The sequence below is a fragment of the Trematomus bernacchii genome, unplaced genomic scaffold (genome assembly GCF_902827165.1).
Source record: "Trematomus bernacchii unplaced genomic scaffold, fTreBer1.1, whole genome shotgun sequence".
Classification (NCBI taxonomy): domain Eukaryota; kingdom Metazoa; phylum Chordata; class Actinopteri; order Perciformes; family Nototheniidae; genus Trematomus; species Trematomus bernacchii.
This window is the reverse complement of record NW_022987685.1, coordinates 3,923,904-3,948,377: the sequence shown is the minus strand read 5'-3', so window position 1 is coordinate 3,948,377 and position 24,474 is coordinate 3,923,904. Positions and strand designations below refer to the sequence as shown.

General features: G+C 40.5%; 1 protein-coding gene across 31 annotated transcripts in view; it reads left to right on the top strand.

The window, feature by feature from the left end:
* LOC117487805 (receptor-type tyrosine-protein phosphatase delta-like) overlaps window positions 1-24,474 on the top strand; it is a 319,630-nt gene that overhangs the window by 174,713 nt on the left and 120,443 nt on the right. For all 31 annotated transcript variants that reach the window (XM_034136510.1, XM_034136512.1, XM_034136497.1 and 28 more), the window contains exon 9: window positions 6,613-6,650. The gene's annotated coding sequence lies outside the window, so the exon portion shown is untranslated. The remainder of the gene's footprint in view (window positions 1-6,612; window positions 6,651-24,474) is intronic.

The window sequence follows — 24,474 nt, the reverse complement described above, 5'->3', positions numbered from 1 at the left end:
ACAATACTGAGTTTGTGAAGCGATGCATTTGCCATTTTCCCTTTTTATGCTCCAGAGGTCTTTGTCTAAAGGTCCAGAATTGTCAGCATTACTGGAATGTAAAGCTTATTTCAGAGTAAGATTAGAAAATGTAATGGTGCAAAAGTCAATGTCATATTCACTCCGTAGAGCAGCCACGGTATCGCCTGTTACATGACATTCCAGGAATTCACTTTAACTCGTCCATGAGTAGGATACAACATTTTAGACAAGACTGCTAATGTTTGTAGGTTGTCAAATAATGCATTCTGCACCATGAGTATTTAAAAATCCCCCTATCAATAAAATGGATCAAATACTATGTACAGCAGTTTATAAAGGGATGAACACACTCTGCTGTTCCTCTCAGCTTTTCAAAGCATTTTAGTGTTTTTTAAGCTTCTTTGTTGTGGTTTTAAAACACTAAGCTTTTAGGTTTTGGCTAACTGCTCTCATAATGAGCAGGCAGCTGTTTTCAGCAAATAGAGTTGAGATTAACTGACTGTACACTAACTGCCCACCAGCATGCAGAGAGAGTGAGAAACAAAGGGGATCATTCAGCAACATAACAGATAGCGTATCCCTGCTATGTTCTCCATTAGTGGATTATATGCTAATGTTGTATCTACAGCTTCTATTGCTGTCCCCTATTAATAAACACATACAAATAATAACTAATAATATCTAATTTCCTGTTCAAATGCAGAAAATATGGTGGTGATTTCCTCCTATAGTTGTACATAAAAATTATTTAGCCTCTTTATTTCTGATTTGTTGAATCACTCTCTTGACTTTATTAGCTGTTGTCTCTCTCAACAACATTTATATGCAAAACATCATGAACTCAGATATTAAGGACATTTCCCCACAAATTACATTTTTACTCTTATTATCATTCATTTGTTTTCGGCTATAGCCCATGCACTTTTTGAAACATATATATATATATTTCACAAGATAGAGACGGGAAATCATTTATCTCAGTAAGATCACATTAATGGTATATTAAAACCTATGTGCCAAGCGACATGAGGCAAAGGTTAGTTTCATTTGCTTTTCCTATCACCTCAGATGGTTTATCTTTCAATACCATGTGTACTGTAAGAAGATAAGTGAGCCTTAATAAACAGTGACTCAAAGTGCATCCATTTATCTTCAGTGGAGGTCGTACTTGTCTACTATAATAACTATGAAGACATATGTTAAGAATAACAATGATATAATACAGATGTAAAAATGTACCGCTGAGACCTTTAACATAACTCTACTGTAAATGTATTCACCACATCACAGGATCAGAAAACCATGAATTTAATTTCATATGGTCCACCGTGATCGGATCACACTTCCTGTGTTGTTTTGGCCTGAGAACAAAACAGTATGGGCATATGATACGAGTAATCCAACAGAATATATGCAGTGCTATGCCAGGCAGAAAATAGATTGGGGGCTGTGATTTGGGGGCGTTAGGATGGCAGTGTCACTCACAGTGCAGACATGACCCGCAGCCTCTTCCTGTGATCAAAGCTGAACATTTAAACCTTCAGCTGCAGTCCATGTTCTCACAGGAAAGCAACACAGAAAAGAGACTGGAAAAGAGATCCACTTTTTCCCCTCATCATTTATTATGTCTGTAGCGCTGTGTGTAAGTGCAGTATGTGCTTTGACAGAAGTGCAAGGTAATTATTGAAACATATGGATGGCTGAGCCCTCTCTTAACCCCCTCACTAATGATGCTTGGCTATTACAGAAGGGTATGGGAAGGACACTGCTACCATTAACTGATATATCCCACCAGAGATCCATGACTTATCTTACACTTGTTAGCTAAAGAGACGCCGTTAGAGCTTCAGAGAGAAATGTGGACAGAGATTCTGAAAAAATATATGTGACCTTATTATGTTTTCAAGACAAAAGTGGGAGCATGCCCTACATGCTGCAAACACAAATAGCCTTTTAGTGAATGGAACTGTTTTGATCTTTAATTTGACAAAATCATGCTTTTCATTGGATATTTACAAGTGTATTTCACGTGTTGTTATCGACAGAGTGTAGAAGCTAATGATGGACGCAGAACATTTTAAAAGGCTTGCACTCTGAGGCTGATGGTACTCCGGGTTTGCAGAGAAATTACAACAATTGCTTAATCTTTGCTACATCAAAGCCTTTCCATTGGCAGCAGATTCAATTTAACTCTAAACAACCCACTTCAAGTCCATTAACTTTCTCTGCTGAATGGAACAGGAAGATGCTTCCTCATAATGCCAGCACGCTCAAGGCCATTTTTCAGCTCTGAAGCTGCAGCTCTCTCTCATGCTAATGGCCCAACAGTTAGCTTCCCCAGCCCATGCAAAACACACGTACATCCCTGAGGTACATCGCAGTGTGACCCAGCCAACTGCAGCTTTTGTTCATGTTGTCTTGTGGCTGTGGGCAAAAGTGATGCTGCTACACAATGAACTAAAAGCTTTGGCGGACAGCAAGAGTCCCCAACACAATGATGCAGCCGCTCCAGGAGCAGCAGTTGGAAATAGCTTCACTTCTTCAGCAGCACATACACATTCAGCTGAAATGGCCTTTTGCTAAACAGACCTCAGCATCTGCAGCAGCTGCTATTTGGAAGACTTATTTGCATAAATATAAATAAATGACGTTTTTTAACAGTGACTGCAACACCAAGTTTACAAAGTTTAGTATTAGAGCATATTGGATGTTATCTATTGGCTTGACACAACCCGACTGGTGATGTTATCTTCAGGCAGTATAGATAGCTGAGTGGGAGCTACTATGGAAAATGAAGGCTTGCATATACATCTGCTCAGTCTACTGTAGTTTTCTCTTCCACAGGAGCCTTTAGACCACCTTAACACATCTCCCAACGGGCACATAGCACACATCTTTGAATGGTCCATAACACAGAGCATCCATCTCTCCCAGTTGCTAATTGAGACAGGAGAAAGGCTTCAGCCATTCCATTCCTTCCCTAAACGACGATGAGCCGCTGGAGAGCAGATGGTCTGTCTGTGGATGTCACTGGTGGCCAGTTGTTACGTTTGACAATGTGAGCTGATCTGGCAACTATCAGTACAATTTTGCAGCTTTCAAGAAGGAGCAACTGGGAAAATAGCACTTGGATTGATTTCATCCCTCATACTGTGCACGCAAATATTTCTGACAAAGACATATGGTGGAGAGAAGTGCACAGCAGCAGGCTGCCCAGCCTCCAGCCTGAGCCGATTTCACCTGATTGTTTCAGGCAACATGCACATTTAGACAAGCAATGTATGCAGTGTTTGCATGCAGGAGGCACACAAGCTTCTGCAGCTCAGAAACAGAGCAAGTGATACATCTCTGCAGAAATATTCCTCCCTTACAGTACCTCTTTCTCTCCAAAGCATCATAATGTTTCTTAATATAATTCAACAAAATGCTCCAATTAAAGTTGCATATTTGTAATTGATTTAATATTACAACACATGGTTTTATTTCAGGCAACATGATGTATTTTATATCTTATCTCACTCTATCTAATTTCTGCATTTTACTTGCATCATATTGTCCCTTTCACTTTCTCATTTATATTTCTTCTTGCACTATTTATATTCTTTTTTATGCCTTAAGTATTTATTATGTTGCACTGTAGGAGAAGCCTGGAATTTAAAATGTAATCGTCAAAATGATGCTGTTGCATTTGTATACATGAACATAAGTCTTTGATGCTTTTGATAATAAATCATGCTCATCAGCTTACATGAAGTTAAACTCGTTGTGTCCGAACCCAAACACTGCATGCCAGATGTTGGCTGTAACACGTCAGGAAGGAAGTAGCAACGCTGCCTCCAAGCTCCACCTCAATCACCCTGTCTTCAGATGAACCATTCCGTGAGAAATAGAGTCTTTCACCTTCAGTTTATTTGGGATTGGGGGGGGGAACTGCGCTGACGTTCAGAGCCGCTGCAGAGTCACTGTCTGGGCTCTGGCAGCTGGACTGATAGCCAGCCCTGTGGAATGGCAGCTGTTGAAGGGCTTTTTAAATTGCACCCAGGTTGATAGGTGGCTGTCAGGGGGGCAATGGACAGAGAATTTCGAAAGAGGGACAAAAAAAAGGTTGGGGATGGACGGGCGGGGGGGAGGGGAGAAGAGCTGGGAGGACAGTGACCCTGACACTGAGGTGTACAGAGAAAGAAATGTCTGAAATCCTGAAAGAAACATAAAGTGAGGCATTGACAGAGTGGTGAGCATAGGGGGAGGTGGGGGCATTAGTGTTAGAGTAAATGGAGCGCCAAGGCACATCATCGAAGTGTTATTTAGATCATCACTGTTCATCATGTTTCATCCTCACACCGTGTTTGCATACAGAGGGATAATATCACAGATACAAATGGAAATGTCAAACATCGCCAGAGCTCTCCATGGTGTTTTAAAGAAGCCCATCAAATCATTATTCAATAATTACAATAGAAAGACATGGCTTCAGAATGAAATCATTGTGAACACACAATAGCATTTCAAATTAAGTGAAGTGGAGCTACTGTGTTTTGCCATTTACCGCGTAGCCATTTACACACTCTGGGTGTCATAGAAAGTGACGCTTTCAGCCTCAATGGATAATCTCGCCTTGCTGTGGTTGTACGGTGCAACAGATGGTGTTTTAAGAAGGTCATCACGTCTATTTCCCCAGTTGCTACACAAGCTAGCTTCATTATTTTAGGGATATTTAAAGGCATAATAACGTGTCAAGGTGTTGTCAAACTGCAGCTGAATACACTCAGCTTGTTAAATCTATGAGACTCTGCGGAGAGTTTAAGCTGAAGATGTGCTGAGTGTACACTGAGCTGCAAACTGTTTTAATAAACTATCCAATTAGTAATGTTAAGTGTAGTGTCACAGCACAGTAATGCCTGCCATACTCACATTTTCAGATGTGTAGAGTGAACACAGTCTTGGGCACTGACTGTCTGTCTATTTTAGGGAGAGGATATTATTGTCTGGAGCTATTCTCAGTTGGAATGTATTTGCTGCTCTCCCAGACTTTCAGAATAAAACAAACAGATTGGTTTCCTTCCCTGTGAGCTTCTGATAGCAGCAGACTGGCTACATTCACGGCCAATTATTAGCCATACATCTCCAGAGGGAGCTGGACCTCTGACAGGTGGCTCTCTTATTACCTGCTGATTGCTAGAGTGTACCTATTAATCACTTCCTGTATTCCCCCGCGGTCAAGACACCTTCCTCGGAGCAGACACAATGGGGCTACTTATTCCCTGTTTCCTTACTCTTTATGTTGCTCTCTTTTATTCTTAAATGATGCTTGCAATATATTCCTCTAATGGATGTTCTTTAAGACTGTTTGCTCTATGTAACATACACATAGATCACAAATAATAAAGAGTGCAGGAAGAGGCGGAAAACCCACTGGGCTTATTAGAAGCCTCCATCCAAGTAATATTGATGAAAACATAATAGTAATGGATGACTATTTAAACAAGAGATTCTTTTCTAAAGCATGTTTTCTAATATTTTGTCATCCATAATCATCAACATCAGTCATCAAGTTTGCAAAAAGTCAGTTTCCACACATAACAAGCTGACATGTAGAATAATATTAAGTTCATGGTAGTTACAACAATGGTTCAAAAACCTATTTAATATTTTGAAATGTGAAGGATTTGCTTCCATGGCATTCAGTGAATCCAGCACAGCACCATAAGCTGTGTGATTATACGCCGGGGAAATGACAGCACACTGTACAGTACATCAAACTGCAGCCATTTAGTCTCAGTAACTCCATGATATAGCTTGCATATAAACTAGGAATAAATTCCCCTTCAGCATTTTGACAGCAGCTATTCAGATACTTAGCCCTCGTGCTCTGCAGTCATATTCCTCTGCCAGAATCAATTGCGCTGGCAACCATTGCCAAGCCGGAGTTTTATCTCCCAGCTGGAGAGAAGGGGCAGGAGCAGAGCACGGAGATATGCTGTTTATCTGTCACACGCCTAATTCCCTCCCATCTCTCTTGATTCCCCTTTTGAAAGTGAACTTGTATTAATCTACAGGACCTTGAGTAGCGCCGTATGCACACAATCAGCAGTGACGTGAACCATTTTTCTTTTCTTCTTTTTGGGGTCAATCTCTGACCTTTTGAGTGCCGCCCACATTTTAATTAGTCCTAAACTAAAAAGCTGCTCAGCACAGCACTCCCCCTAAATCCCATGTCCCTTTTGTTCTCACAACTCATTTTGTGCCGTGGTGAAGTCCCAGTTAGATAGAGCACATTCATGCTGTGATTGAATAGCAGAAAAGAAGAAGAGGTTTTGTAACTGCTTGGAAAATTACAAGGGCTTAAGTGTCAGACACGTATGCCTGCCAAATGTAATCATTGGGTAATAAATGTTTGCCCTTTGCAATATAAAAAGCGATGTCAGTGCTGAATGTGTGCTCAGGGCAGCAGTTCACCGCCCTGTTGTGATGTTTTCCCAACAACAAAACCTGTTTTCCTGCACTCTCTCACATCAAGTCCTTATGATAACAGCTCTTATGACGGGGAATAAACTGTAATCTAAAATGTGTTTTTGTGTTTTTCTCTTGCAGCTCTTGAACTGTTGGGAAGGTTGCTTGAGTGCTGAAAGGTAAGCTTTCTTTTTTTTTTTAAATCACATCTGAGGTAGGAATCATTGTATGGTCCACAACAAAGATGGGTCATGGCACTTTAAGCTGGCTTTCCATTTCTGCTCGCTCTCAGGAGTGCGTGTTAGCGCTGGCTGCAGCAACATGGCGCCTCAGAGGGGAGAGAGTGAAGGCCCCTTGCTCTTTTCTCCCCTCTGTTTAATTAGCATCGTCTCAGAGAGCGGGGTGCCGCTTTAGCAATCACGAATCCTGCCCAGCCAATAAGAACTGGTGTTCAACCATGTCTGACAGAGATAAATGGCATGCCGCGACATCTCAGCCTCACCCATCATCTCTGTTACCCATGCAACAGTGCATTGTGGGAAGAAAAGAGGAGTGCCACAAAGCTAAGTGGGCATGTGGGTCACTGAAAAGCAGTATAGCTATATGTGGCTTTCAGTGTGTATGGATTGTGTTTCTATTGTACTGTATGTATGACTGTATGTTTGTGAAACATATATTTTTGATAGTTTGAGATAAAATAGACCCCTGTTATTCATAAATTGGAGCTACTGTGCATTTAAAATGAGTGCCACATATTATCTTTATTTATCATCTGAATTTTAACCCAAATTATATTTTAGGGCCTGGTTAATAGGTGAAGGATGTATTACAGTTTTAGGTAGCAAATGTAATCCCAAAGGACTGAGATGTTTTCCACATCCTGTGACTTGATCACAAAGAGCCTTTTGGAGCTGAGGATTAGAATTAAAAGAGCATAACTTGGGAAAATATATCAATCAAAGTAACTGTTTATCTATTTAATAAAACCACCTAGATAATTTTACCCAGTGACGTTGAGAGTGTGAAAGCTAAAAAAGTAACTTTTTGGCACAGATGAAACTAAAATTAGAAATTCATTCATCTAACAAGCTTAGATCACACAGCAGTGTTGCTGCACAGATTATCACTCACACACTCCACAAGTGAATACAACTATTTTTAGACGTTTAGTGCTTTACTGATGAGTTTAACTGCAAGCCAGTGCTCAGTCCAGAATAAACTGCAGACATTAAGTCTGAAAACCACCTCAGTTTATAAAGTGATTTTTAAATAATTGCTTCTGGCTTAGTATATATTTAAATAAAGTCCATTTCCTTTAGCTGATTACCTGCGGGCTGCTCCAGATAATCAGTCAAATGTGATCCTTTCCTTATTTTCTTCTGCAGTTAATGTTATGAACTAACTTGGAAAATTCCTATCAGAGAGAAATCAATCACCTATTCCTGTGTATTACTTTCCATCATAGCATGTTATTGAAAATATCACTGCAGTTCCTGCTCATTTAGGGGTGGACTCTCTCAGGAGTGTCAAACTCAAATACACAGTGGGCCAAAATAAAAAAATCGGTACTAGTCGAGGGCCGGACTGGTTCAATGTTTATTGCAAAACTTATTGAAATGAACTTATTGCACATATTAAACCTGGAACTAACAAAGCTTAAATTATTGCCTATAAAAACAACATTAAATAATCAGTTGCATTCATTTCTTATGGCTCTATCTGCAGCTTTTCTGGAGTCATTTCTTATGATTACATTTTTCCAGAGGCCAACAACAGCTTCAAAAATTGAATTTCCCTCAAAGAAAAAACCAAACATGCCCTGTTGTCGCAAGAAAAAAAGTGCAAAAGGAAACATCCATTGAAACTCAGTTTGCTGCTCTATGATGCTAGTTTAAGGTTCAAGGTTCAAGGTTCAAGGTTCTTTATTGTCAATCTGACATAGCTACAGAGTAATTATGCAGTTGAAAATCTTATGTCACAGGCTTCTCCAACAATGCAACATAATAACATAACATAATAACAATAAGAGCAAGAGCAATACAAAAATAATAATAGTTATAAAAATGAAATAAAGTTATGATGTTATGATGTTATGATGTTTAAGCCAGATACTTGGCATCTCATGCAAGTTCATCAATGTTTGGGGTCAGGCTCTGAGCTGAGGAAATCCTCAGGATTGAGTGAAGGTGACATATTGGCACATTTAATTCTCTCTGTCACGTTTCAATACCTGCCCTGAACTTTTGAGAAATGCCTCTGAACTTAATCCTTTAGCACCAGCCGCTCACTCCCAAAATGTTTCTGTTTCTCTCTGCCATTTTCTGCTTAATTGATGCATTCATACTTTGCCACGTGGATAATTGCAATCAGACACAAAACAGGGTAACTAGACTTGATGTTATATCATGAGCAAAAAAATGTGTGTGAATCAGACCTTGAGACAGAGCAGAGCGGCAGCAAGAGGTACGCAATTTCAAAAATAAAAAGTTAAAATGATTAAGACCATCAGTCTTAACTTACATTTTAAAATGTTCAAGTCGTTTTAAAGCCATTAGTCATAACCTAAACAGTGCTTATATACCTTATTTAAAGTAGGGTGTATTCATTAATAAAGAGATTTCACCAAACACTCTTCTTATAACTAACACACACTTCACTTATGGGGTGGTTTGCGCAGTAATTGCTGCAGTCTCCTGTTTCAGAGGATCACAGTGAGGAACAGTTTGCAGCAGTGGGGGCATAATTAGTGATAGGCCTTGGACATGTCATACTCTGTTAGTCGGCCTCACTTTAATTCCTTTGTCTCTTCTCTGCTTCGAGCATTCATTCAGGCTGCGAGTGTGTAAGTGTGTGTTTTTGCTAAGGCGTTACGCATTCTTAATGTATTAAGTACAATTTCATTTGACCTTATATACTACGTTATGCAAGATATTTCAACAGGAAGTACGTTGGCGCCGTATTTCCTGTCTCTACTGAAATACCTGTGTGAGTGCCTCTTTGATTTCCTGCAGAACAAAAGCAAAACAAATCACTATGTTTTATCTTTGTCTCTCATGCTGAAAGGCTTTAAGGGAAGCTCATTTTGGCTGTAATTAGAGGAAACCTTTTTTAGGCTTTCTGTATTCCTTTTTAAGCAGTTCCCTGTATCAACAGAACGCACGAAAAAGGGTTTTGTATGATGCAAAAAGGTAGACTGGTGATTACTGTCAAAGCTTTCTTGGCATGATGAGTGTTTGTCTGTGTGTGTGGAGTTTGCGGAGGGGTTTCTCAACCAAGGCTGTTGATGTAAAGGCGGATGAAAGCCGCTTTGAGGATACAGTATACGGTTAAGAGGAAAATCTCTTCCTCCAGCACCTTCCATTTGCTTTTCTCCCATTTCCCCTCTCCACCCTCTCTCATTCTGCTGCCACTCGTCCCTTGCTATCTCATCTCAACTGCCTCTCCCCTCCCTCTGTTGTTTCCCTTTCCAATTTTACACATCCAGCCCACTCTTCCTCTGTAGCCTTTTCCCCCGCCATCGCTGTCTTCATGCCTGCGCTCATCTGCAACTGCTCCTGTCCCTGTCCTCCAGCCTGTCTCCTGCAAAATGACATTCCCATGCAACTACCGTTCCTCCTGGATTACAGTGTCAGTTTTAAAAGGCCTGGATAACGTAAATTGAAGTTAGACAAATAAAAACAGCAACTAAAGTAATGGGTTTTTTGTATCCAACGATGCCTCTTGGAAAATGACGTCCCCGTGCAATTACATTGAAACTATGTGTCCATTTTAAATGCCTGTCTAACATCGTAAATTCAACCTTTACAAATCAAAAATGAATCAAAACTATAAAAGCATATTGATTAGGTCTAGTGAATAGGCACAAGTTAAAGTAACTCAATGCTGATTGTTTGACATCTAACCTACTAGATATGTAGAGTTCCTTAAACTTTGATAATAAATGTGTTTGTAATACACCAGAAACAATGGTTATCCGCGCAGACATAGATTTTCTTCAAGATTCAATTGACAAAGTCATTTTGTGGACACATACTGTAATGCTGCTTTACTCACTTTTTAATCTTTATTTTTTTATTTACTCCTGACATCTCTCTTTTCTCAACTATGATGATGGAGGTAGTGAAGGACATTGCCTCCTGTGGGATTAGTCTAAGAAAAAATCCCAGAACTAAAGGTTTACATCGAGATTTAATAACTCAATGTTCAGTATATCGCTCATATTTCTATCAAAGTTTCTAGCACACCTCTCACTCAGGTTTGTGTAGTTAGTGCAGCCTTGTTGCTTTTAATCCGCAACTCATTTGAAGATGTGATTTCAGAAAAAGTGGAGCAGGGGGTTCAGGTGTGTGCCCAGAGCCATTTTAGGGAATATTCCTTCAGCCATAGCACATCGCACCTCTGCACATAGCAACACTCATGCTCATGTTCTTTCATCACGCTTTATTAGCTTTACAAAGAAAGAAAAAAAAAACTGCCGTGGGTTTATAAATGAACCTTGAATTTGAAGCAAATCAGAAAATAGCCATATTTGTAAAGCTCTGCTTGATTCCTCAGGGAACCTCCTGACACAACATTTCTAGATTCAAGATGGAGGGACTAGTTTCGAAAAGCAATACAAACCTCCTATAAAATACTTTATCACAAGCTAGGTATGCCATTTTCTTAATGGTACTGCAGTGGGTGTGTTAATCATAGCATCACATCAGTGTTTATAATGCTGCATGTAGGTCATGTTTATCAGAACATGTGTTATTGTTCAGTATAACCCTTAATGGCATGTAATAAAGATTGCATCAGGGTTGTGTGTATATAAAATAGACCTTTATCCTCTCATACGCAGACAGACCTTATTCAGACGTCACATCAAAGTCCACTCGTTGCACAAAGCTTTCTTGTTCTTGACTCTTGTAAGTACGAATCATTTTCGGGGCAAATTAGGAATGCTTTCAAACTAACAAATATGGCTGACTATGATAAAGCCTTGCTCTGCTCATGCCAGCAGAAAAATATTTGGTCTGTTGTGGAACAATCAACGGCAACAAGGACATTTCATGTTCAATATTTAGTGAAGAAATGGCATAACAATTATTGTTTTCATGGGGTTACTCCAAAATACACGGGGTCTCCAAAAACTATTACCCTTTTCATTGCGTCTCCACATATTTGTGACAAGTGAGAGCAAAAAGAGGGCTGATCAGACATAAATGTGTGCAACCACCGCGTTGTCTTTCCTTGTCTTTCAATCATCTCAAATAAATCGATACTCATCAAATAATCCAGTATTCTTCAGAGATTTCTCCTCAGACAGATCTTAAATGCCCTGTATCTCATCCTGCATTCACTGTAAAGCTTGCATTCCTCCCATGTGCTCATGCTCGCTCATGCCTCTTTGCCAGATTATAATTCACAGTCTACTATTTGAAAAGCCTAGGCAGTTTGTGTGCTATTGATTTTATTTACACGGCTTCTATATTTTACTCGGTGCAAATCAGAGCAATTGTTTCCAAGTGCATGCATGAATCAATGGTTCCCTGGAGCCCGCGCTGGTGACTGCATGCAGCTCAATACCTCCAATTTATGTTTTAATTACGATGATCTACTAAGTGTTGGGAGCTCTGCCCCGCTCTCACAATCAGCATCAACAAGCCCAGCAGCATGCTTCGTATCTTACCTCAAAATGCAGGCAAACTGTGGTTTTGAATGCATTCGACAAATTGTATCTAAACTGATTAGCAGTGATGATGATAAGGATGTTGCATCATTAGTTGGCAAAGTAAAAGTAGACTGGATACTCAAAGTACATGAAGTACAAGAAAAATTATAAATGATATTTATTGTGATATTTACATCACCACCTTGACTTTTGGGAAGCCAAACAATATATTAGGTATTGTTTTATTTCATAAATTGCTAAATAATTTCACATAAAACATCATCTGCTCAGTTGTGTTTGGCTGCAGATTTCATTGTATCCTCTCCATGTTGGTCCTGTGCTATTTTTTTTTGGCGGACCAGTAAATCATTTGATCGCTTGCCATTAGAAGTGATTGCTCAACTCAGTATGCCATATAAGTGGCTTCTGGAAAGCCTGAAAGCCATACATTTTATTGACTCCTGTAATTATGGCGGATCAATAAAAGGCTGTTTCTTTCTCTGCTACCAAGGACTGTATCAGTCTGTGCACTTTTCTAGGTTTTGGTTACATCTTAATCGGAATTTTATGACATAAACCCACCATTAAACGCTGAAGAAAATGTTCATGGTGTATTTTACAGACATACATATAGCAGCACAACAGCTTTTACAACATACATCTGAAATGCAAAAGACATTCTGCGCTGTTTTATAGAGAAATAAGCCACCAGGGCTCAATTCTGCTTCAATAGATGTGCTTTCTTTACAATATGTTGCTGTTTTGTGTTATACCATTCGCAGATGCTCCAGCAGTAATACCTAATATATACAGTAGACAAACGGCCCCATAGTGTGTAGCTGTCAAGCCTCTTAAGTTGATAGCTGTGTCTCTGCACAATGCGGGAAGAATCCTTTTCTGTCAAACAACAGCTGGTGAAGACAACATGATGCGGAGGCCACGGACGAGTGAGCCATCAAACCTCCGTCTCTGACAGTACTTTGGCAAGCCGCATTTCATAAGAGTCTGTCTCACTCTGCTCTGCTTTTATGGAGCATGAATCAATGATAATTGTGCTGTGTTCTCACTTGAATGGCAGGAGTATCTCCCATGCGGCAACAGTCAAAAAGAGGGGAACATGGAGCCATGTATCAAGGAATACCTCGAAATTACCCTGAATTAAAATGAATCACAGTTCCCTTGGGATTATGATTCATTAGCTGGAAAATGTTCCGTTCAGAAGGCATCGGCAGCACCGTGCCAATAAGGCTAATATAATATAAATTATGAGCGGCTATGAAAAGCAGCTTACGCATCGCATGATGCGTGCCTGTTGACTTGAGAAGAGTTGGGATAGGCAATGAATCCATAAGAAGCTGACAGAAAGCCGAATGAAAAAAGGGACTACTAAAGTATTATCTTCTTATTATCATTGTATTTTTCTAAGCTTTATAGCCTGTAGCATGTGCGGTTTAGATTTGATCCTACATGCTACTCAAAGCTTTCAAAAGCTGTGTGATCAAATCAAAGCCTGACACCCTTATCCAGCTCCATCAGGGCTAATTCCACACACACCCAGCTCCCATTCTCCATCCCTTATCCCCTCTGAAAGGCTCAGTGATTAGAAGTAGACTTAAAGTTGACTATAGCACACCCCCCACACACACCTTACCCTACCCAATTCCCGACGGGACCCTGTTGAATCCCCAAAGCCTCGGTCAGTTTATCAGCATCATAGGACCAGGCAATCTCCCCCCCCCCCCACCCCCGCCCCCGGTGTAATCTCTTTGGCTGTTGACAGATCTAGCGAAGGGTCAGCTGTGATAACAGGATCACTCAGGTGGAGACAGGGGAGGAGACCAGGGAGAAAGGGACAGAAGAGAAAGAGAGAAGTGTGAGGTGAGGTCCGCTGGTGAAGTGGAGCCAGCAGCTCACATGAGGGAGAGGGGTTTATGAAGTATTCATGCTGGACAATGAATCAAATAATCCACAATATCAAGGCATTTATCAACAAACACTGACAATCAAGAATATAACCAGCATTCTTTGGTGCCATGTAATTAAAAACAAATCTGCATAAGAAAATAGAATGATGTCCCAACTACGTCATAACAAATAAATAAAAACGTTTTCCATAAAGCCCAACAGAGTATTTACTGGCAGCTCAGATGAGAAAGGTGTGCAGCATTATGCAAACATATGGTGCTTTTCCCTTTTCCTCTTGGTTATCCCTGTAGATCCCATATCATTGCATCGACTGAACAATTGATCAAATAATCAAAACATATCAAAATGAATCAATAATTAAAAAACTATTAGGAAGATGAGCAGCAGCCTTTGGTGCAAAATGGAATTAAATACAAAATTATGCTCAAGAAAATGCAACTATAGGTATTACTACAAATACTGCTATCCAGTCTCAGTCCTGAGAATATTTGACATGTGTGACAGCTGACAGCAGCGATGCTCCCTGACAGCTCCGGCCTGTCTGCCTCCACTCTGACCCGGCATCTTATTATAACTGCCATCACCCGCAGAGAAGGAAAAAAAGTGCAGCAATGGACATAAATAGTGGAAAAAATGGAAAGGTGAAAGGTCATGCAAAACTGAGGAGCTTCAGTGTCAATTTTACGCTCGGGCTTCCAGTTGACACGGAGCAACACACACACAGAGGCCATTACTCACAGAATATACACAAAGTTTTACAAACATATTGTGTTTGCATGCAGACACAGTAACACACACACACACTCTATTTTCTTGCTCTCTCTCTGTCTAACACACACACACACACACACACACAAACACACTGAGAAGCAGCATGGTAGGCAGTGACACAAAGCTAATGCCTTGTCACACAGGCTGTCAGCAGATTAGCCAGTGGATTACACCCCAGCCATTAGATGTGCACAGAGTGAAAGGCCACAAACATGGAGAGAGGGAGAGAGGATGAGAGGGGGCATATTCTAGTATAAGGGAGAAACTAATGGAGAATAGGTTAAAGGAGGGGAAAGGGAAATGTAGAGACATAAACGCAGTTAAGTTGTGCAAAGACAGAAGTCAAAGTGACACAGAGGAGATGTAAGGATAAGAAAAAAGGGATTGGGTCAGGATCATTTGCCGTGGTAACAAGATACTCAGACAGTAAGGACAGAAAAGGTAATAACAGCGGTAAAGGGAGAGACACGGAGAGTATCACAACAGCACAAGGGAGCAGACGAGAGAAAAAGAAGGTGTGAAGTGTAAGAAAAGAAGAGGAGGGAGAAAGACATGACGGGAGAGCAGAGAGAAGGGGCATGAGAGAAAATGAGAAAAGAGGGCGAGGAGATGCAAATGAAAGGAGCAGCAGAAGAGATTAGAGGAGAGCTAAAAACACTGCAGTAAAACAAGCAAGCAGGGGAGGAAACATACGGGAAGAAGAGGACATTTATGTACGCAAATGTATGCAAAAACATAGTGAGCTCGTTATTTAGTTTGAACTAACATATGAAAGAAACAATACCAAGATCAGGTTGTGTCACTTAAAGCTGCAACAAAAGTCGATTTGTTTGGGGCAGCAGACCAGGCTGACAAGTCGTAATCCTGAATGCATTTGCATCCGTTTCCCATTTAGCAACCAGCAACAAAGAAACCACACTAGCCTTCACTTGGAGTCAAATGTTGAATGCAAGTTAAAACAACTCTCCTTTTAGATTGTTTTAGTTTTTCCTTGAGCTTGCCAACTTTTTTTCCCAGCAGCTACTGTCAGACTGTATCTATCACTGAGTGCTGACAGGTATTGTGCAGCTATCATGATGAGCAGTAGCTTTCACATTACCCCCCCAATCATTTAATCAATTATGAATATAATATAATACTGATTAATGTCTAAAAAAACACAACTATGGGGAGTCAAAATGTTGACACAGAAAATGTCAATTTCTTTATTTAAATGCCAATTTATATTCTAATTTTATAGTTTCAATTAAATATTTTTCGTGATTTAGTAAGGTTTTCTTTTTGAAAATGCTTTAAGATAATCTATGATTATTCAAATGTTATTTTTACTACAATCAGTCTCATTGTGAAACTAGTTCATACTGTATCTCTGTGTAGAGACTTTCCTCTGGATGTTACTAACTGCAGATGGCAGTATTGATGGCACAGTGCCGAAACTTTTCATTCACTTGTCACTTTAACTTTTAGCTCTGCTCTCTTGTATCACCATCTGTAGCATAAAAGCTACTCCCTGCATTGTGAGGCAATAATGATTCTTTTTTCAATCAGTCTATGGTTCCTAGTGGAGAGGTGTCAGGCCTTCTCTGCTGGAGTTTCATTTTATGATAATCTCCTCCGCTGCCCCTGCCATCACCACCACCTACAGCCCCCACCACAAAACCACTTTGCGGATGTAATGGCATATAATTGTCTGCTGGATTTGCCCGTTAGGAGCTTCATTTGGAGCTGGTATTTGTGCAAGAATGGAAGGGAAGATGTCAAGTTAACGGGGGCTAATGGGAAATTTTGATCCATTCAGACTGGAGATTGAGCTCAGCAAAGCCACGAGCAGCACATCATACTGCGTTCACAGAATGCATATGTTTAGTGAGTAAATTACATGTATTGTACACGCTATGAGTGCACAGCAGCATATTCACTGATTATTCTTGGTGACTGAGAAGAGCTTTACATGTGTGTGTGTTTGCATTGTTTGTGTGCATGCATGCCTATATACTGCATGTGTTTGTGTGTGTGTTTGACAGCAAGGCTAATGTCATTCAGGACACTTTAGCTGGTTGACTGATTTGAATGTGTGCTGTGGAACAAGCCGAGTCTCAGCTGAGCCGCAGGGAGAGGGGGAGACTAAATGTGTGAATCCCCACTGGATATTTAGACTATTTATTATGATAAGCCTCTGCGTGCACACTTCCTCCACAGAAACATGCAGGACAGGAACTTCTATGCACACATGTAAGGGAAAATAATAAAAGGCAGGGGGGCAGAAGAACAGAGACGCTCGGAGACATGTGACTCACATATGTACAGTAAAAGGTTTGTAGTTCACAACCTATAAAGACTAATTCCAGCCTATCCATAGCCATCTCATGTGGGAGTCATTCCACCTTTTGAACCGCCTCACACTTAAAGCGGGCCCAGATGTAAGTCAAGGGGCTGCTTTGGATTAGCCATAGAGAAAAACTCATTTCCTTTGCCATTTTACGAGCATTTAATTTGAAACAATTAAGATATTACAGTGCTGTGGATTCGCTGCACAGAGTGACAGCTGGGAGCAATCCCATAAACCCCTGAGCCACTGAATGAGGCACCTTGCTCCGCTCGCCTCCTCCTCCTCCATCTCCTCTGTTATTCCATTGAAGCATTTCGCTGCGGGCTCTGTGGAGGTGAATGTGCTACCTTTGCCTCAGCTGAGATCTCGCCGCTACCGCCAATTACTGTAGCAGCTCATAAAGGCAGCAGTTGGCTGATGATAGAACGGCCTAATTTCCCAAGACTAAAGGGAGGAAGCGAGCTCAGAGGATGTTTACCTTCTGGATGGCTTTTTCCATCACACCTTTTATTGCATTATTGAATTTATAGCATAAGTTGCATGACTCATCTTCTGAGGGATAAATGAGAGGAATGCAGACTACAGGGGGCAGCAAACAGTAAGAGATGCATGTACCGCACATTGTCGAAAATATCGTGTAAGACAACTTTAATTGTAACACTTGTTTGGCTCACGCTGGACTTTCACACATTTATTGAGGACCCTCCATGTCCTATCTGTCCTTCACTTGAAAAACTTCCAAGTCATTCCTTGACTTCGAATCCACGCTAGCTTTGTCAGCACTCGCCCATCAATTCACCTCCTCCTCCTTATACCTTCCTCACTGGCATAGGAGGTGTGAAATTGATGAAGGTGTGCTTGTGAAAATGTCAGCGGGGGATCACAGGCCGGAGAGAGAGAGGGAGTATATTTTGGGGGTGGATGGGGGTGACAGATAGCTTTGAAAAAAGCTCCTTTTCATGAACACTGAAGTGTAAAATGGAGGAAGGAGTGCAAACAATGGACGTGATCCATCGGTTATGGTGAGAGGATTTTTGGAAACACACAGAAAGGGAGGGATGGAGGGAGAGGAGTGGCAGAAAGAGACATGGACTGAGATGAGGTGTGTGTCACTATGAGTTTATGGAAGGAAAGTCAGAGAGGTAGAGAGCAGAAAGAGAGGATGTCGAGAGGAGAAGAGAATGAGCTACAGGCGTACGGTGATGGCAGGAGAAGAGAAAAGGCTTTTAGAGGAGGCAGTGTTTAAATAAATGAAAGGACAATGAAGGGGAGCGCAGGGAGACGGGAAAAGATCAACACACAGAAAAAGCTGGAGTGCATGTTTTTGTTCAGACACAGCCATGTGAATTCAGGCAAGTCAGAGCAATTACAGAGAAAGGGAGGAGAGGAGAAAAGTGAGAATGGGATCCATAACTGCGTTTCCCTAACGGTGAGTCACTGTCGCATCAGCACTCTGAATGTCACTGCAACAGGGATTCAGATCCAAAGTCCACTAAATATGTAAAGAAGTTCAATTAGAAAAGAAGAAAACACACCTAAACAATTGTTTATCATCAAATCATCTGATTTTTGTTTTAGCAATAAAGTCAATAGAGTGTATAACATAAGGCAAAGTAACTGAGAATTGCTTCAAAACCCACATATATCTAATTAACAAAGATATAACTCTGGAAACAGCAGTTTAGCTTACTGACTGAATTAAACGATTAGTTGATAACTTAAATTGATGTTGTTTAAGTCTACAAATTGATCTACTACACGTCCCAGTGCTATAGCTAATGGTATATGTAGATTGAGCAACACATGCTCATTGTTTCGGGATGTTTTGCATTTGCAAGGAAACAATATATCTCAAAAGCAGAGCGGCTAATGCATCCATCAGTATCCATGGTGATGGATGTTTCCCACATCAAATAAAGTGTGCAAGTGCTACTTATAATTGGTCGGCATATATATGTCCTCCCCCTTTTAAAGGGAGCCCCCCCATCCCACTTAATTGTATCTACTATTTGTGTACCCATTTTTTCTCTTATTCCTGCTGTTTACTAGCACCATTTTGTCTTTTGCACTATGTATTTTACTTTGATGTTAAGTATATTTTCATTGTTGGAGGGGACTGAGACTCAAATTGTTCATTGCCAAATGTATGCTGTTGGTATTGTGCATATGACAAATAAAGCCTTTGTATCTTTGAATCAGTGAAGTGCTGATGCATGGGTCGGAATCACTTTGGGGAATGGTCTCTGTGGCCACCTCTCCTGGTTTTCCATCTTAATGTCATGATCTCATTGATGCTTATAACATCAAACAAAGCCCCCCTACACACTTAGCAAAATCTCACTACACACACACATTGGGCAGGTGTCCTGAGCGGGGCTCCACAGAGGGGGCTCCTCCAGGCAGGAGTTGACTCAATCTGTGAGAGCCCCCCCCTCCCTTACTGCCTCCGTCTCTTTGCCTCTGCGCTGCTGCACACCATCCCAGTTGATCTCTTAATGGACCTAATTGCTTTTCAGCTCATTGCACCCGATGCCAACACTAAACTAAATCAAACCGGGGGTCCAATCCACAAGCCTCATCGCGAGCCTTATTTTGCTTGACATCATAATAAGGTGATATTGACTACTCATGACTCAGCAGTTCCAGAACAGATGAGTAAGCGGGCGCCTCTCGTAACGGCGTTCAGGTCATATAGGAGTTCAAGTTGCCCTCTTTAGGAGTGCAGCTGCTGTGTTTTAATTGACAATATGATGTGACCCTCTCTGCTGCAGATGTATTATGCATTGTTGCACTCGAAACACCAATATACGTACAACATTATATACATATTTTGCTGTGCTCTCACTACTGTGGCCTTTACTGTTACCATCTTGGCTTCTCTGCAACTGATCAAATATTAATCATAATGATTTGGTCTTCCCACAATTAAATGAATATAATTGATTGAGATATTGATGTTTAAAACGCTCTGCTGATTGAAACTCCCTTGCATTTTAAATCAAGGGCTCCCTCAACTAACAGCCAACCAGCAGGGGGCGATCCTCCAGATGTTTTGGCTTTACTTTTGGGCAGCTGGGAAGAAACTTTCCTGAATGCTGTGGCTGCATTGCACACTAGAAGCGTGCACAACTAATATGTACTGATTTCAGGAGAAGAAGAACCAAGTATTATTTATAGATTTTATATCAACATGTAGCACAACTTGGAAGTCAAAGCAGAGCTGCGTTTTAAATGCATTTAAGGGCATTTAAATATGCTGTCCCTAATATTAATGCAGCTCCAATTGAAAGGCACATCTGATAAAAACATATGACATAAGCATGCAGACAGCTCAGTCCCAGTAGACTAAACATGTCGTCAGCTTCGCCACAGTTTAAGACTAGATGCACTCTGCCCTGTCTGTACTGTGACACCAGGCTGCAGTCAGCTGCTCCAAATATAGTTAATAACTAACTTAAAACTTGTTGGCAGGAGAAGAGCTGAGGTCTGAAACCTGTTTTCTCTATTAGCTTTTTCATGCACACAACACTTTCTGACATTTGGAACAGAGCTGCTTAATACTGTATTTCCGTGCATATATTAAAGTTAGCAACATTTAAATCAAAGTGCGATGACATCTGTGGTTAATGTTTTCTGCACTGTCAATTAAATCTGATCACCCACAAGTAGTGACGAAACAGATAGTGTGAAACTGTCAATAAATAATAACAAAATATGATTTCCCAAAATTCTATCTTTTGTCAGTTGCTTATGAATTATTAAAATGACAGAGAGATACTTTATATATACTGTATTTATAAAGGAATGAGGCTTATAGGTACTGCTTGGTTGTGACAAACATTTGTTAAGGTTGTGATTATTAATTTAATTTGAAATGCAACACAGCATTAGGTCCGGCTGACTGGGATAATTTGGAGACATAAATAGGGTTAATTTAATAATGTTGCTTCAGGAGGCCTTTAAGAGAGTTCCCCCGGGGATTTGCGTCTGTCATTGTTTCCAAGTTACGCAGGTCACCAAGTGAATTATATAGATGTTATCACTGATTGTGTGAGGCTCTGGATATAGCTGTCTGACATGGCACCAATAAATTAACCACTTCTTTCCTCTCCTGTACACAATTATGGCTATCAATGCTCAGCCATCCATCATGTCTGACAGATTCTGAGAAGGAGACGAGTATTAGATGTCCCGGCCAAGGACTACAGTCGGGGGTTGGTTTACATTTTTCGTGCCTTGGAGATGTGTATAATATCACCTTGGCATTTGTCACTTTTAGCCCCCCCCACCCCCAAACCCTTCTATCCCTCTCTTGACTGCTTGGGCAGCGGCCATAAACAAGTCAATCTCAACACATTGGATTACATGTATCCGCTTAAGATAGATTGTTATCCCAAACCGCGTGAGTCTCGCTTGATGGGGAAATTAATTTTACGATGACTGGTTTACTTGATCAGGGTTGCAGGGGAGGTGGGGGCTATACATGTATCAACTATGGGGCGTGAGGAGCTGGAAACCACAGTCATGTTTCTGATTCAGACAAGTTGTGTCTCTTCTCCGCTGTATTACACACCGTGTTGTCTTTGCGTGGCAGCATCGAGAGTAATGACTTGACTGACAGTCATTTGTAATTTGCCAGCGACTTGTCAGGGGTGAAAGGCCTGTAGCTCGACTATAGGGAGACTGACAGTGAACGATATTGTATTTTCACGTCTGTCCGTCTTACAGTTAATGTGAAATGCACAGTTTTGTAAGCAGAATTATAAATAGGCTGCATGATCAGAAGTACAAGCGACTTATCCAGAATAGAAATGATGTCCGTGGAGAAAATAAATCCTTGTAAGAAGCTGCCAGCCTTCCCATATCTAAAGGGTTAAAATTATATGGCAGTTATTGGATTGAGTTACAATGGAGCTGACCTCAGCCTATTGAGCAACACAATCCAGTCTGAGCTCCATCCGTGAAAATTCATGACAAGCATCACTGAAAACCTCCTTTGTTAGAGACTAAAAAGAAAAACACTTTTCTCGCAACTTAAAGAAATATGTGATTGATTTTCTACCTTTGTGTCTGAAACAGACACATTAAAGCTGATACACAAGAAAAAAGAATGACTTTAAGATGCAGTTTTATCCCCACTGAGATAAATACTGCACCTTGTCGAATGAAATCATACCAAATCTTTGCATTGATTTGCTTTTATACCGTAGCGCAAATGGCCATCACTTAGGGAATAGCTGAGAGACATTTGAAGTGCAAAGTATATACCAAATGTTTCACTATGACACAAAGCAATACGCTTGCAATAAAGCAATGCATGGTATTTGTTAAATAACACTAAGAGTCTACAGCCATGCCAAATGCTAATGTTTGCACAATATGCTCACAGTGACAATGCTAACATGTTGAATATTATTAGCATGTATAATGTTTACAATGTTTCTTATCCTAATTTAACATACTAGCCCTTGCTCATAAGCACTAAACAAAATATAAATGGAGGGTAGAGTAATAGTTTTGCAGGTATTTTGTAGATTTTGGCACATTTCACAAGAAAAGTACAAAATTGCTGGTGCCGCTAGAAGGAAATTGAGAGGATTATCAACAATCATAATATTTGTTAACCATTAAATGGCGATGTTTCCAGTATTGTTGCCAACATGTGTTAATTTAATTCTGACTATTTTCATGATAATCAATGCACATTTTTAAATATCCACAGTGAGAGAGATATTTAGCAGCTAATACTAGCACTGACCAAACCCATTTTTCAATTTGGCATTTATATTATTCTTTGGCAGCCTGTGGGGCAACCCACCACTATTGTTCTGTATTCAAAAAGCAAAACAAGAGAGATTATTGAACAGAATTTTCCAGATAAATGAGAATATACAATGCTAATGAGTTTTGAAAAAACAGGATACTCTCCACAGATTTACTGTGTGGGCAGGTACACAGAGAAACACATACATCAAAAGATTTGCTTACATTATTCATTCAACGCAAATGCATATTGATACTATATAACCTTTAGTATGCTTAGCTGCATTTGCATTGAATTTACATAGTAAATGTCAATCAGTGCTACACTCTGCCTGACCCTGCACACATATGGATGTAAACACGCCCGAGGCAGGATATCAAACACTGTCGGCGCACATTATGTGATGTCTTTGTTCTGCAACAAAGGAAACATTTGCCATGCAAGTTAGGAGGACCTCCTTATGTCACAAGTACTAACAGGGAAACTTGTGTGGTAATGTTACATCACAGATTTCGTCCATCTTATTGAAGGACGGCCGTTTTATGGACCCCCGAGTCCTATTGCGCGACAAAGTTCAGCCATGAGAGGCCAGAAAGTCAGACTCTTGATAGACCCTCCCCTCACACCATTCATCACCAAGTGCTGCTGTACTACTGCTAGAGCTGCAGCCAAGAATGTGAAAGCACAAGGTTAGATGCAGATAGTAAATCTAAAAACTAGTGTCATCCCATTATATTCAAAGATCATGAATACAGTCAAGAGAAGAATAAGAAGCCCCCTACAGTCATGCATCAGCTTAAGTCAAATAACCAACATCATTTTAATAAAGAGAGCAGAGGATTATCAATGTTAGATATCTTCTTCACAACAGAAACAACCATGCAAACTGCAGTCGTGATAAATACATTCAAAATTACTGCTTTGGTGAAAGGCACATAATCAGACATTTATGATTTGAACATTATGCCTCTGCACACAACTATTCTCCCTCCCACAATGCTTTTCCTGCTGCCAGCAGGTTCACATAACAGTCATTTTCATCAAGTTGCTCTATTATTCACTGTCACAAAACCAACACTTTTCCTTTGGCACATAAATCTGCATGCGGCGGCTGTATCAAATGTTGCCCCTCAGAAAATGGAGCTGGGAATAATTTGCAGGTCTAAATCAGCATCACAGTTACTCAATCAGATACATGACGTGTGTGAGTGCAGGTAGGAACAGTGATCTGCTGACTGCAGTAGTCTGTCTCTCAGTGGTTCTGTTGGTGTCTGCAGGGCGAGGCTGTTCATCAGGAGGTTTAGGTCCCTGCCACAAAAGCAACTTTTCTCAAAACACAATTGGTCATTGTCACCTGTCTCCCGGGGCCAGTTATTTTTCTGTGGTCCTACAATCGGAGGGCAACATTCTCCCTTTATGCATTATTGTGCATCATTATGTCTATTCAGTAACGAGGATGGGAATGAATCACGCCTTGGAATGATTACATGAAATGTGTGATGGTGGATTAGAAGGTGTTACTGCTCTGACCTTGGAGTGCACGATGCAGTGTGTGAAGTC